Source organism: Solanum verrucosum, unplaced genomic scaffold (genome assembly GCF_900185275.1).
Source record: "Solanum verrucosum unplaced genomic scaffold, falcon-dt-bn FXZP01000214.1, whole genome shotgun sequence".
NCBI lineage: Eukaryota > Viridiplantae > Streptophyta > Magnoliopsida > Solanales > Solanaceae > Solanum > Solanum verrucosum.
The window spans coordinates 2,940,420-2,955,378 of NW_026020059.1; the positions used below are offsets into that span (position 1 = coordinate 2,940,420).

General features: G+C 35.1%; 2 protein-coding genes across 2 annotated transcripts in view; both read right to left on the reverse strand.

Annotated features, from left to right (window-relative positions):
• Positions 1-9,152, reverse strand: part of LOC125823287 (alpha-aminoadipic semialdehyde synthase-like) — a 120,526-nt gene extending 111,374 nt beyond the window's left edge. Inside the window, exon 1 of the mRNA XM_049502678.1 lies at positions 9,149-9,152. The gene's annotated coding sequence lies outside the window, so the exon portion shown is untranslated. The remainder of the gene's footprint in view (positions 1-9,148) is intronic.
• LOC125823308 (26S proteasome regulatory subunit RPN13) overlaps positions 1-14,959 on the reverse strand; it is a 406,586-nt gene that overhangs the window by 18,655 nt on the left and 372,972 nt on the right. The gene's annotated exons all lie outside the window — the stretch shown is intronic.

Consider the following 14,959-nt stretch of genomic DNA (forward strand, 5'->3'; position numbering starts at 1 on the left):
CAATGGATGAGATTAAAATCCCTCATTACTTTCCTATTCTACTCTAAAAAAACGACCAAAACCCTAAAATTAATTTTCATCTCTTCCTCCCTCTCTCTCTCTCAGAGCCGCCAGTCCTCCTCCCCGCTCTGGCGCCCTATCTCCCTTTTTCTCTCTCCGCCCGTCTCTTCTCCTTTCTCTCCTCTCCCCACCAGCAGCAGCAACGGCGTTGCTGCTCTTCCTCTATTCTCCTTTTTCCAGCGAAGACAGCAATCCAGTGAGGAGCAGCAGCAACCAGCGACGGGTGAACCACCAGGCAGCAGTTTTCGGCGAAGCAGCAGCTCTAGCCGGACAACAACAACAGCAACTCCAGCCGAACAGCAACCAGCAGCAGCTCCAGCCGGACAGCAAGAAGCACAGCTGAAACCGACCTTTAGTTACGACAGCAACAACGACTCCGGCAAAGCAGCAGCTCCAGCTGGAATTCGAGCCCCATTTTCTCCCTCTCCTCGTGAATGGGCAAGAAATAACAACCTCAACGACTCCGGTAAGCAAGTGGCGCGATGACGACGGATCGGTCAAGATCTGTCTGGGTTAGTCCCTCTATTAATTTATTCAAAAAATCTTTTCATAATCTTCCTAACCTGTCTATAGTACTTGCAATTTATTTTTTTGCTCTATGTTGGATTATTTCTAATTTCCTGATTTCTGCATGTTTGGTTACTATGATACTTGAATTAGTGTTTTGTTTGCTCTTAATTTGTTCGTAATTTGTTCGTATGTTATTCAAAATCCCCCCTTATTTTTCTCTCTTCTTGAATCTGATTTCGTGGACCTTTGATGGAAAACTTAAATTCGATTTAATTTGCCTTAATCGAATTATTCTCTTAATTAGATTGACTAATTGTTTATCTTCTAATTATGCTGTAATTTGGGCCTTAAGTTATTTATTCCTCTAAATCAGCTTATGGTAAGGTGAATTGATAATTGATTCTGTTAAATGTGGTTATCTTTTATTTGGCCATTTATTGAGATGTTTTGAATAAATTTTATTTATTTTTAATTGAGTTAATGACTGCTTAATTGATTCTTTTACCTTTCTTATTTGTCCTTGCTTAAGTAAATGTGTTACATAAATATTTCTTTACTTGATTTAGTGACCGTTGCTAATTAACTATTTTTGAAATAAGTTGGCAGATTCTTACGTGTTCCTTCTTTGGCAAATCTATATTCAATTTAGGTAATAAAAAAAAGAATTGTTTAAGAATTTTACTCTTATGGAAAATGTTCTAATTGATCCCCCTCCCCTTAATTATGGTTTGAATTGATTCTTACTACTCTATTTTTAGAAATTCCTACCGGTTTGGTGAATAATTTGGCTGATTTCAGTTTTGCTCCATATTTGGCAAAAAATATATAAATTAATAAATCTGATTTGGCTCTCCTTTAAAATAAGGAATTTTTTTTTAAAAGATTTATTCTGTTTTCCTTATTTGGTCGTCTTCCTAGTGACTATATAATCAGATCAATTCCCTCTCACTTGGACTCACGTTGACATATTCTAACAAAATCATAAAGTACTCTCTACTCTAAAGATTTAAAATTGGGTGAACATTCTAAGAAGCCTCTCTATTTGGTTTTGATGTGTTCAGTCTAGTATCTGATTAAGTTTTATCTTCATTGCCGATAAATAATTCTGCATAATTGGTTAGTTTCCTTCCACTAGTTTAAATTTTGCATTGTTCGTATTTTATGTATGCTTGAAATAATAGAGGAAGCATCTGGTTTTTATTTCCTTATCCCTATCAATGTGTGATCTTATTTGTTCTATGACTCATTTGAATTTCATGTGAATATTTGTTATGTTTCTATATAGCTATTATTATGCTATGATCTTGTATTTGGTATTATTTTGTTTAATAGATTTTTGAACTCAAGTTCAAGACATGAAGAGTCCCCTAGGGTGGGATATCGGATAGAGTTTCTTTCTATTTAGTAGTTTATTTTGGATTATATTTTGTCGTTACTATTTGCTTTTGTTCGGTTTGTAATATTTTGTATAACTCTCTAAACTCTATATATGTGATATAACTTGAGGGGATCATCTAAAGGGGGAGGGATATATGTGCTAACTGTGTTTCTTTATTATTTTAAAGTGTGATTGTTATAAAAAATTGTCTATATAGCTTCACCATAAAACCGGGTAAATGTGTTATAACAATCGACCTAAAATCAAGCCTTTGTGAGACTATAATTTTATTTTATTTTTTTCATTTAATCTGAAATAAATCAATATGTGAAAAATTAAGATTTGCCTCCATGCTAAAAACGGAAATTTGCTTATGGAATAATATTCATGCTATTATGTGTAGAGATCTATGCCTATAATTTGTTATGTTTTTAGCATGTGCTACTAATTATTTTAGTAGCTTTATGTATGTTTGTTAGTCTTATATAATTAGACTATAATAACTTTTGTATGTTAAATTCAGATTCTAATAATTTTGGTGCTAATAAATTAGTCAGATGTTAATAACTCCTTATATGTTAATATTTTAGTATGAAACCATGCCTATAAGACTAAATAAAAATATAAGATAATTTTCAGCATGTAACTTAATCAAATACTTTAATGATTGTAGAGTTCAAGCCTATAGGTTTTCTCAAATGTCTTAAATTTTCAGCATGTTCGCACCTAGAGAATCAGAATGTTGCAATGTGTTCGCATTTTAAAATAACGTTATTGAAGATTAGTTTTATTTGTATGTATTAATCGGGGTTTAGAAATCATGCCTATAAGAGCTTTAATACTTTTAATTTTCACACTTAGAAATCATGCCTATAGATTTCTAAACATTATTGTATCTTTATATAGAGAGTATACTTTAGTTTTTGATAATAATTTCAACTTGTTCACTTAGATGTCACGTCTATAGGACTTAATTAATGACACCAATAAAACTTGTTAAAATCATATCTTAAGCATGATAAATAATTAAAATAAACATGTTGTATATTCTTTTCCAAGTGTGAACTAATTTCTGCATTTCATATTTAGGTTCTGCCTTTTAAAAATCAATTCATAAACTATTTCCAACATGTTTTAAAACTAAGATTGTTGTACATATTTGCTGCACGATTAAATCAGACCCGGAATTAATTATCTTCTGCATTCTGAACTGCCATTTTTAAAAATAATTTTCTTCACTAATAACTATTGCTACTGCTCTAAAATTATAATAATAATATATTATCTGCATTCTTTTTAAAAAAAATAAAATTAGCTACTCTGCAACTACTAAATTGTTGCAAAATAAAAAGTAATTTTCAGCATTAATAATTTCCTTTTGCTTTTGCTTTTAAAATCTTTTCTGCCCATTCGCATTATTATAAAGTGCCCCATTTTAAGTTAATTATTTATTGAGTCAGTCTAATAAACTCTTCATTACTTGTAATAATTTCCTGCCTTTTAAAATTAATTAAATGTTATATTGAATGTTGCTACTGTCTATTTATATGCACACACTTAAGAATGAGACCCTTCACAATTACTTGTGTTTGTTAATATGTATATTAAAATTTAGAGGTCAATATGAGACTTTACGTGCTAAATGTTCGTCCAACATGTTTGATTTGGTGTCTAGGTGGGCCTATTAGGAGTTTATTTCAGTCTAAAACCTTCCTAATAGTAGTTCAATGCCTCTTGGACCTTAAGCGGGGACGTTAGGCACATTTTAGAGACGTAAAGCATGCGGTGGTGGGGTAGGGGTAGTTCAGGCCCTATGAATATGATGACATCGACTCAGGCTTAAAGCGACAAACCTTGGTTTTTTCTGTCCCTACACGGAAGTCTATCGAAAATAAAGAAAAGTCGAGTGCTGATCCTAAAGTCCTTCAAAGTCTCCCTTTCCTTTCGTCCCTTTATCTGTTTATAATTATATTTATTTGGGGTAATTTTAATTAAATAAAAAATGACATTTCGCTTATATATTTGTCTTTCTAGCTTTTCGCTATCTCTTTTAAATTTTATTTGCGTTAATTATTTAGCATTAAGTTATCACCTAGTTTTTGCATGCTTAATTAATTAAATAAATAATTGAAATGACCTTAATTATTTAATTTTAGTTATCACCTAGTAATTATGTTTAATAAATAACCAAATAATGAAGTGACCTTAATTGCAACTTGTAACCCCCACATAAATTGCATGAGATACGGCCGGGACACATATTTGTGGACCTCGAGGGATGCCTAACACCTTCCCCTCGAGGTAATTTGAACCTTTACCCTGATCTCTGATTCGTTGACCTTAGCTAGATTTAATTAGGTTAGATAGGTGCCCTAACGCACCTTAATTCGTTAGGTGGTGACTCTTCAATCCTCCAAAGCGCAAAAGAGTTGTTAGGTCGTGCACCAAAACCTGTTTTGCGAAAAATGGGGCGTTTCCAAAATTGCTAAAGGTCGGTCAAAACTGGGTGTCAACAGCTGCCCCTTGGTTGCTTGAGAATGAAGGATGAATTGTCGGGCAACCAACGTTGACTTAGTAGCCGATTTTGTCCGACCGACGAGAGATGTCAGTGGGATCAATTGAAATGACGTAGAGTTGAAAAATGGTACGACCGAGACTTTGTTATTAAGCCGCCTACATATCTTTGGTTATACGAGAATCAGATCGTGTGTAGTTCTAGATTTAAGAGCGAACGAAACTCCTAAAAATTGAAAGAGTGCTACGATATTCGAACGGGAACAAAATTGGCTTGAATGGATAAGATTAGAGTAGCGAGAAAAGCATGTCATAGAGATTTTCAGTATAAGAGCAAAGGATCTGATGAGAAAGCGTATCTGTAATTCGGGCATCTGTTGATACTTGTAGCGTGTTTGGAGTTTATTCAGACATATGCAATTCTCAAGCACAATGCAATCTCGGGCACATGTAATATCGGGCACAATGCAACCTCGGGCACAATGCATCTCGGGCACATGCAGATAATGTAATTCTCAAGCACATGCAGATCTCGGGCACAATGTAATCTCGGGCATAATGCAATCTCGGGCACATGCAATAGCGGGCACAATGCAATCTTCGGGCACAATGCAATCTTCACGCACAATGCAATCTTCGCGCACATGCAATATGTAATTCTCAGGCACATGCATATCTCGGGCACAATGCAATCTTCGAGCACAATGCAATTCTCGGGCATATGCAATATCGGGCACAATGCAATTCTCGGGTACATGTAATATCGGGCATAATGCAATCTTCGGGCACATACAGATGATGCAATTCTCGGGCACATGCAACATCGGGCACAATGCAATCTCGGGCTCAATGCAATCTCGGGCACGATGCAATCTCGGGCACATGCAGATGATGCAATTCTGGGGCATATACAGATCTCGGGCACAATGCAATCTCGGGCATAATGTAATCTTCGGGCACATGCAATAGTTGATTGGAGGCATGGACCTTCGTCTTATTGAAAGGATTGAGTGTCATTTGTTGACGAATTCGGAATATTGTAGATTTGACCCTTCGTCCTATTGTAAGGAGTGGGTGCAGTTGAATGTTGATTTGTCCGGCTTGATATAAAGTAGCTTGATTCTTTCGTCTGATTGGAAAGATATACCAATAATTAGCGATCTATCGGGCTCAAAATAACTTGGTCTTTCACTCATGTTAGAAGGATAGTTAGAAGGATAGGGCGCCGTTTATTGCGATTTGTTGAGCTCAAAATAACTTGGTCATTCATCCTGTCGGAAGGATAGTATGCCATTTGACTGGCGATTTAGGCTCAGTATAGAGTAATTTGGTCCTTCATCACGTTAGAAGGACAATATGCCATTTGACTGGCGATTTAGGCTCAGTATAGAGTAATTTGGTCATTCATCATGTCGGAAGGAAAAAATGCCATTTGACTGGCGATTGTCGGGCTCAATATAACTTGATCCTTCATACTGTTGGAAGGATAGTATGCCATTTGACTGGTGATTGAGATCAGTATAGATGAGTATGGTCCTTCGCCATTGATTAGCGATTTGTCAGATATATCGGCACATTGATCATTCAAGTAGTGTTGAAGTTGCTTCTTGTACATGTACATGTCTTTTGTGCATTCAAAGAAAAATAGTTAGTTAAGGGGAGGTTGATTTGTATCCCTGATTCGACATAGCATGCTCCTTTGACATCTGCTAGAATGTCTTTTGAAGTGTTGTCAAAAATTTTGAGGTCCCCTCAAAATTTTCTGCCCCAGTGTAGAACTTCTGCTATTCTGATTTTTGATGTAGATTGTAGCTTGATTGTTGTGAATTTTTGAGAGGATCTCAAAAAATTTCTGCCCCAGTCTTGATTTGAGAGAAAATATGTTTTTGAAGGAATTTTTGAAACCCTTTCAAAAATTCTTCCCCACTATCAAGATTTAGCAAGGAGAATGCTCTTTGAAGAATTTTTTGAGACCCTTTAAAAAATTCTGCCCCAGTTACACAAGGGGGAAAATGAGATTTTTATTATGATAAGGCCGAACTCCAAAGGAGCGCCTACGTATTCTCTCTTAAACGGGAATCAGGTCTGACGTAGTTCCAAATACAAAGAGCAAAATTCAAGACATTAAACAGAGCATACAACAACAACCAAAAGATAGATTCTGACCAAACTTTATTGCCCATATGCTAACATGGATACCGTCCTTGTCAGAACTTGACGGAACATGAATATAGAGAATTTAAGCTTAAATGGCAAAAACCTTTATTGGAAAGTGCTTCAAATGACCTTCAACATGTTTTCTGTTGGGATTTCTTTGGTGCAAAGTTCTCCAAGCATATGATCTTGGTATCAATCAATTGCTGGATCTTGTCTTTCAAATCATGACATTCTTCTATGGTATGTCCTTTCATTCCTGAGTGGTAAGCGCAAACCTTAGAAATTTCAATCCACCTTCCACGTGTTCATCCTTATTTCACTGACAGGGGCGATGTGACCAACAATCCTCAACTTTTCATAAAATTTATCCATGGACTCAGTCAAAGGAGTGTAAATTTTGATGGGCCTCTTCTCCACATTGAATAGATTTTTGTGCATATGTTTTTAAGTGAGGGTTTTGACATTGTGAACAGGATAAGTAGGCTTTTGATAATGTAGAGGAGGCCTTTGGGATGGAGGCATTTGATATTGAGGCATTTGAAGTGGCGCACATTACCAAGGGACTTGGTGTAGAGGTGTTTGATATTAAGGAGCTTGTAAGGGAGGACTCGGTAGGCTTGGAGTAAGATATGGAGGTCTGGAACCATAAGCATGATATTGAGGAGGATATGGGTAATTTGAAATGTGAGTGTTCTCTAGAGGCATTTGAATGGAGCATGGTTGACTTTGAGAAGTGGGGTAAGTTGGTGGAGGATGTGAAATAGGGTGAGTGAGTGGAGGGTTATCTTGGAGAGTGGCTTGACTTGTGACAAACGACTTATCTATGTTTGTCTCTAGAGTGGGATCGACAGAGAGTAACATCTTGGCCCACCCGCCCATATTAGACACTTCTTCTTCTAATTCATTTATTTTCTTTTGCAAGCTTGAGACCAACTCGTCTGAAGGATGCTTCTTTTCGATTGTCTTACTCATAACCTTCTCATTAGTCGCTTTCCTCTTCCCTTTGTGGTTCTCATTTGGAAGAAAAGGAAGAGCGTCATTTGATCGCGTATGGTAAACCATGGTCTACAGATCAACCATTGGGGAAGGGTAAAAATAAAAGCAAAAGAAAACCCAAGTTAGAGCGTTGCATAAATTGAGATAACAAACACATTGTTTTAAGATAAACGCCCTAAATGCAAAGAGCCTCGTTGAGCCAGAGGTAGGCCTAAGATGACATATAAGTGATGCACAATAATTAATTCAGACCTTATTTTCCAATTGGAGTTTTGAGTTAGTGAAATAAAAGCGATCTTTATTTATTATAAAATTCGAACAATACATCATAATTGAAAAATGAAAAACGGAAATAAACTAAGGGAACGGGGTAACAAATGGGAAAGTCATCCTAAATTCTGAAAATCTTGAAGAAATTGGTTCCAAGAGCTTGGCACCAATTGACTTATTGTACATGGAGTGATTTCATTCTTGTTCTTCAACACGTTGTGTGCCCATATGTTTTCTCTTTCATCAGTGAGCCCATAGTATCCTTCCTCTCTCACATCTCTGTCTTTGACCTCTTTTAGGATCCATATGTAATACTCACGTGTGCATAAGGCCTGTCGTGCACCCATAGGAATGGTTAACACTCGCTTCCATCTTCGAAGTATGATGTGGACTTGGGGTTTATCTAATCCAAATTCATACTTAAACTGCTCCATGTCAGACCGGAGTGGTATTACCTGAGTTCGCCCAAATTGGCGGAGTACTCGAAGATGAGTGTATAGTTGTACGCCTTTTAAGCCAATGAGCTCAATGAAGTATCGGTCATCGCCTCTTACTATTGCATGAGGGGTGGACAACCAATGGAGCTTCCATTGGATGCGGTAGCTCTCGAGCTCTGTCAAGAATATCTGCCACTCTACGAATCCTACAGGGGCAGTGAAAGCTATCATTCTTCTTGGATGATTATCAATCTTGTTGCCATAACCAAGAAAAATGTCTACCACATCAGACCGTATGTAGAAGTGTTCAATAGCCCATAATTGCAGCAAAAGGTTGCATCCCTCGAAAAATATTTGACCATCGACGCATGCTGACAGACTCCTCATTATTTTCACCAAGATCATAGGTACTAGGGTTTTCCAAAGTTTGCCCTCTCTTTGGGCTAAATCTCGAACCACATAACCCAAGCGTGTGTCAATCCTTCCCCTTATCTTAGGAAAAAACAGGGACCCTAATAGGGCAATGGCAGGCATTTAGGCGATATGTTTCCCATTCTTCGACGGAGCATTCAAACTCATCAATAAAAGAGTAATAACTATCATCTCGGCCAAAGCGTGAATACAGAAAGTCGAAGTGAATCCACCCAAGGTCTAGAGAAAGCAAGGTTGGATTTGACTTCATTACCAGACTTTTTAGAAACTCCCTCGATGATGGCTTATATGGTACTATCATTTCACACTCGTGGTATGACATGTCATTGAAACCACTTATCTCCTCAATCATTGGTGCCAAGTCAAAATACAAGAATTTGAAGATCATCCTCACAGAGTCCCAAAATTCTAGCATGGCCCTAATAAAGTGAGGGTTTGGTATGACAAAGATGAGGTAGGTAAGACCGCCCAACAGCTGACGAATCTCTCTTTCGCGATCCCTCTTAATATCAATCCACCAGCTCCTTAGCTTGTAGTTTACATCTACGACCATTTGCGGGTTTGAGGAGTTGAAAATGTCCATGACTCTGCAAACAAAACAACAAACGATTTCTAAACTCCATTTTGGCAAATTTGGCTTAATTTAATTATTATGACCACATTGACACATAATTATGCAATTTGTCTAAAGGGTGTTGGGGCCCTTTAGACGATAAGGTGGCTACTAATCATGCGGATTGACACCAAGGGTCAAACCACCTAGGGCTTATGCAGCATGTATTACCTAAGTAAACTTTCTAAGAGTTGGCTTGACACAGACTTGAAAGGGGTTCTATGCGAGAAGGCTCGTGGTTTCCCGGTAGTAAGACTATATGTTCCGTCCACGCATATGCCGACTCTCTATAATTGGGTGTTTGAAGAGAATTGGAGTAGTTATGAGAGGTGCAAAGGCACAACATCACGGTAACAAAATAAAAAAGGAAGAGGGTCCCAATTGGGAGAAGTATGAACGGAATGCCAATTATCAAAGCGGTAACAATTAGCATGTAAGTGGAAAGTAGTAACATATATACAGTTTAAGGGAAGCAGTAAATAAATAAATATATGCGTAAATAAAAAAGAGTAAACATATAGACAAATTAAAGGATCAAGCAAATAAGGAAAAATGGATGGGATTAAACATGGAAATACTCAAATAGGAAAAGGGAAAATGGTGAAACATGGAAATAAACAATAAGGGAGAGGGAAAAAGGTGAAGCATGAAAATAAACACATAAAGAAAAAGGGAAATGGGTGGGACATGGAAAACAGTAGGTAAATAAGGAAACAAATAAACAAGGAAAAATAATAACAACTTAACATGCTAATAACCAAACAAACAATGAAATAACCAAGTAAATCTCATATAAGCATGAAATGCGTAATGGTAAGAACCTAATATCTCCAGCAGAGTCGTCATTCTGTCGCGCCCCATTTTTTGCAAAACGGGTTTTGGTGCACGACCTAAAAGCTCTTTTGGGCTTTGGAGGATTGAAGAGTCGCCACCTAACGAATTAAGGTGCGTTAGAGCACCTATCTAACCTAACTAAATCTAGCTAAGGTCAACGAACCAGAGATCAGGGTAAGGGTTCAAATTACCTCGAGGGGAAGGTGTTAGGCATCCCTCGAGGTCCACAAATATGGGTCCCGGCCATATCTCATGCAATTTATGTGGGGGTTACAAGTAGCAATTAAGGTCACTTTATTATTTGGTTATTTATTAAACCTAATTACTAGGTGATAACTAAAATTAAATAATTAAGGCAATTTCAATTATTTATTTAATTAATTAAGCATGCGAAAACTAGGTGATAACTTAACGCTAAATAATTAACGCAAATAAAATTTAAAAGAGATAGCGAGAAGATAGAAAGACAAATATATAAGCAAAATGTCATTTTTTATTTAATTAAAATTACCTCAAATAAATATAATTATAAACAGATAAAGGGCCGAAAGGAAAGGGAGACTTTGAAGGACTTTAGGATCAGCACTCGACTTTTCTTATTTTCGATAGGCTTCAGTGTAGGGACAGACAAAACCAAGGTTTGTCGCTTTAAGCCTGAGTTGATGTCATCATATTCATAGGGCCTAAACTACCTCTACCCCACTACCGCATGTTTTACGTCTCTAAAAGGTGTCTAACGTCCCCTATTGAGGTCCTAGAGGCATTAGACTACTATTAGAAAGGTTTTAGACTAAAACAAATTCCTAATAGGCCCACCTAGACACCAAGTCAAACATGTTGGACGAGCATTTAGCACGTAAAGTCTCATATTGGCCTCTTAATTTTAATATACATGTTAACAAACACAAGTAATTGTGAAGGGTCTCATGCTTAAGTGTGTGCATATAAATAGACAGTAACAACATTCAATATAACATTTAATTAATTTTAAAAGGCTGGAAATTATTACAAGTAATGAAGAGTTTATTAGACTGACTCAATAAATAATTAACTTAAAATGGGGCACTTTATAATAATGCGCATGGGCAGAAAAGATTTTAAAAGCAAAAGCAAAAGCAAAAGCAAATTATTAATGCTAAAAATTACTTTTTATTTTGCAACAATTTAGTAGTTGCAGAGTAGCTAATTTTATTTTATTTTTTAAAAAAAAGAATGCAGATAATATATTATTATTATATTTTTAGAGCAGTAGCAATGGTTATTAGTGAAGAAAATTATTTTTAAAAACGACAGTTCAGAATGCAGAAGATAATTAATTACAGGCCTGATTTAATCGTGCAGCAAATATGTACAACAATCTTAGTTTTAAAACATGTTGGAAATAGTTTATGAATTGATTTTAAAAAGCCAGAATCTAAATACGAAATGCAGAAATTAGTTAACACTTGGAAAAGAATATACAACATATTTATTTTAATTATTTAACATGCTTAAGATATGATTTTAACAAGTTTTATTGGTGTCATTAATTAAGTCCTATAGATGTGACATCTAAGTGAACAAGTTGAAATTATTATCAAAAACTAAAGTATACTCTCTATATAAAGATACAATAATGTTTAGAAACCTATAGGCATGATTTCTAAGTGTGAAAATTAAAAGTATTAAAGCTCTTATAGGCATGATTTCTAAACCCCAATTATTACATAAAAATAAAACTAATCTTCAATAACGTGATTTTAAAATGCGAACACATTGCAACATTTCGATTCTCTAGGTGCGAACATGCTGAAAATTTAAGACATTTGAGAAAACCTATAGGCATGAACTCTACAATCATTAAAGTATTTGATTAACTTACATGCTGAAAATTATCTTATGTTTTTATTTAGTCCTATAGGCAGGGTTTCATACTAAAATATTAACATATAAGGAGTTATTAACATCTGACTAATTTATTAGCACCAAAATTATTAGAATCTGAATTTAACATACAAAAGTTATTATAGTCTAATTATATAAGACTAACAAACATACATAAAGCTACTAAAATAATTAGTAGCATATGCTAAAAACATAACAAATTATAGGCATCGATCTCTACACATAATAGCATGAATATTATTCCTTAAGCAAATTTCCATTTTTAGCATGGAGGCAAATCTTAATTTTTCACATATTGATTTATTTCAGATTAAATGAAAAAAATAAAATAAAATTACAGTCTCACAAAGGCTTGTTTTTAGGTCCATTGTTATAACACATTTACCCGGTTTTATGGTTAAGTGATATAGACAAATTTTTATAACAATCACACTTTAAAATAATAAAGAAACACAGTTAGCACGTATATCCCCTCCCCCTTTAGACGATCCCCGCCAAGTTATATCACATATATAGAGTTTAGAGAGTTATACAAAATATTACAAACCGAACAAAAGCAAATAGTAACGACATAATATAATCCAAAATAAACTACTAAACAGAAAGAAACTCTATCCGATATCCCACCCTAGGCGAATCTTCATGTCTTGAACTTGAGTTCAAAAATCTGTTAAACAAAATAATACCAAACACAAGATCATAGCATAATAATAGCTATATAGAAACATAACAAATATTCACACGAAATTCAAATGAGTCATAAAACAAATAAGATCATACATTGATAGGGATAAGGAACTAAAAACCAGATGCTTCCTCTATTATTTCAAGCATACATAAAATACGAACAATGCAAAATTTAAACTAGTGGAAGGAAACTAACCAATTATGCAGAATTATTTATCGGCAATGAAGATAAAACTTAACCAGATACTAGACCCGAACACAGCAAAACCAAACAGAGAGGCTTCTTAGAATGTTCACCCAATTTTAAATCTTTAGAGTAGAGAGTACTTTATGCTTTTGTTAGAATATGTCAACGTGAGTCCAAGTGAGAGGGAATTGATCTGATTATATAGTCACTAGGAAGATGACAAAATAAGGAAAACAGAATTAATTTTTTTAAAAAAAATTCCTTATTTTAAAGGAGAGCCAAATCAGATTTATTAATTTATTTATTTTTTGCCAAATATGGAGCAAAACTGAAATCAACCAAATTATTCACCAAACCAGTAGGAATTTCTAAAAATAGAGTAGTAAGAATCAATTCAAACCATAATTAAGGGGAGGGGGATCAATTAGAACATTTTCCATAAGAGTAAAATTATTAAACAATTCTTTTTTTTATTACCTAAATTGAATATAGATTTGCCAAAGAAGGAACACGTAAGAATCTGCCAACTTATTTCAGAAAAAGTTAATTAGCAACGGTCACTAAATCAAGTAAAGAAATATTTATGTAACACATTTACTTAAGCAAGGACAAATAAGAAAGGTAAAAGAATCAATTAAGCAGTCATTAACTCAATCAAAAATAAATAAAATTTATTCAAAACATCTCAATAAATGGTCAAATCAAAGATAACCACATTTAACAGAATCAATTACTAATTCACCTTACCCTAAGCTGATTTAGAGGAATAAATAACTTAAGGCCCAAATTACAGCATAATCAGAAGATAAACAATTAGTCAAGCTAATTAAGAGAATAATTCGATTAAGGCAAATTAAATCGAATTCAAGTTTTCCATCAAAGGTCAACTAAATTAGATTCAAGAAGAGAGGAAAATAAGGGGCGATTTTGAATAACATACGAACAAATTACGAACAAATTAAGAGAAAACAAAACACTAATTCAAGTATCATAGTAACCAAACATGTAGAAATCAGGAAATTAGAAGAAATCCTACATATAGCAAAAAAATAAATTGCAAGTGCGATAGACAGGTAAGAAAGATTATTAAAAGATGAAAAAAAAATTAATAGAGGGACTAACCCAGACAGATCTTGACTGATCCGTCGTCATCGCGCCGCTTGCTTACCGGAGTCGTTGAGGTTGTTATTTCTTGCCCATTCACGAGGAGAGGGAGAAAATGGGGCTCGAATTCCAGCTGGAGCTGCTGCTTTGCCGGAGTCGTTGTTGCTGTCGTAAGTAGTCGCCGATTTCAGCAGTGCTTCTTGCTGTCCGGCTGGAGTTGCTGCTTCACCGGAAACTGCTGCCTAGTGGTTCGCCGGTCACTGGTTGCTGCTGCTCCTCGCTAAACTGTTGTCTTCGCTGGAAAAAGAAGAATAGAGAAAGAGCAGCACCCTCGTTGCTGCTGCTGGTGGGGAGAGGAGAAAAAGGAGAAGAGACGAGCGGAGAGAGAGAGAGAGAGATAAGGCGCCGGAGAGGGGAGGAGGACTGGCGGCTCTGAGAGAGAGAGAGAGGGAGGAAGAGATGAAAATTAATTTTAGGGTTTTGGTCTTTTTTTTAGAGTAGAATAGGAAAGTAATGAGGGATTTTAATCTCATCCATTGATTTATGTTGAGATGTGAGGCTGAGATTTAAAGGATGAGATCGACGGTCGAGATTAATTATTTCATGATTTGGATTAAATTAAAATAGCTAGAATTGGAATAGACAAATGGCTATAATCGAAATAAAGGGCTAGAATTGACATTAAAGGGTGGCTATGATTGAAATAAGATTGGAATTGAATAGGCTAAAATTGCAAGGAATTATAATAAAAATGGTTACAATTTAAATGATTTAGAGGAAATTTAAAAGAAATGCTATCCAATTTAAATACTACAAAATTATAATTAAAAATACTTAAAATTTTTAAAACATTTGAATTATTTTGAATTTTACTAATAATTTTAAAATATTATTTT